The sequence below is a fragment of the Odontesthes bonariensis genome, chromosome 1 (assembly GCF_027942865.1).
Source record: "Odontesthes bonariensis isolate fOdoBon6 chromosome 1, fOdoBon6.hap1, whole genome shotgun sequence".
Lineage (NCBI taxonomy): Eukaryota > Metazoa > Chordata > Actinopteri > Atheriniformes > Atherinopsidae > Odontesthes > Odontesthes bonariensis.
In genome coordinates this window covers 32,291,637-32,292,438 of record NC_134506.1, presented here as the reverse complement: position 1 = coordinate 32,292,438, position 802 = coordinate 32,291,637, and positions in this window count along the sequence as shown.

Genomic DNA, 802 nt, shown 5'->3' with positions numbered 1-802 from the left:
CCACACTAATGTTGAACAAATAAAGCGGCGGTCTTGTGATGCCTTTACAATCGTTGGAAAAATGTATATCTCAACGGCTTCAGTAATACTGTCGTTAGGGATTAAAGCGTCGTGATTTGCTAATGGTATAATAAGTGCTAAGGTAATTAAACAATTTCTAAGGCAAGTATCAAGTTTAAATGTAAATGTTTATCCAAAATGCAATTTTATTTCCCAATTTATTCAACAGCAGGTTCATGGAATTTACGTGGCACATTAGAATGCCACATGAAGTCCTAATAATATGATGGTGCCATCTGCTGGCCAAATACTGTAATTGGTACTACTTAAGGAAAATTTCCACTTAAACGTTACGTTACATTTACGACGATGATAGCGTTCAAATCACCTACCTTCTATCTTTTTGTTTTGTAAGACAATTATATTATTTAGATAAAATACATACAAAATATAATACACATACATAAATAATTAAAGATAAAAGGTTTCAGCATCGTTTTAACATCGCAAAATGGCAACCGGATGTGACCAGAATCAGAATCACATTTATTGTCATTATAGCCTGGGAATTCCCATGCTGCTTTGCGCTCGATTTCATTCTCACTGCAAAGTCAGCCTGGAAACCACCGCCCTTATTTTTGCTAGAGTTTGGGAACCAATCACAGAACGGGGGGCAGCAGCAAGACGATGACGACGTCTATGCGCTACACCGAAGCTTGTAGAGCGTTAATCCAACATGACAGCGGACACAATGTTACCGTTCAATGCAGCCTTAGAAAGTGTTTCGGAGTAGATTCACCCT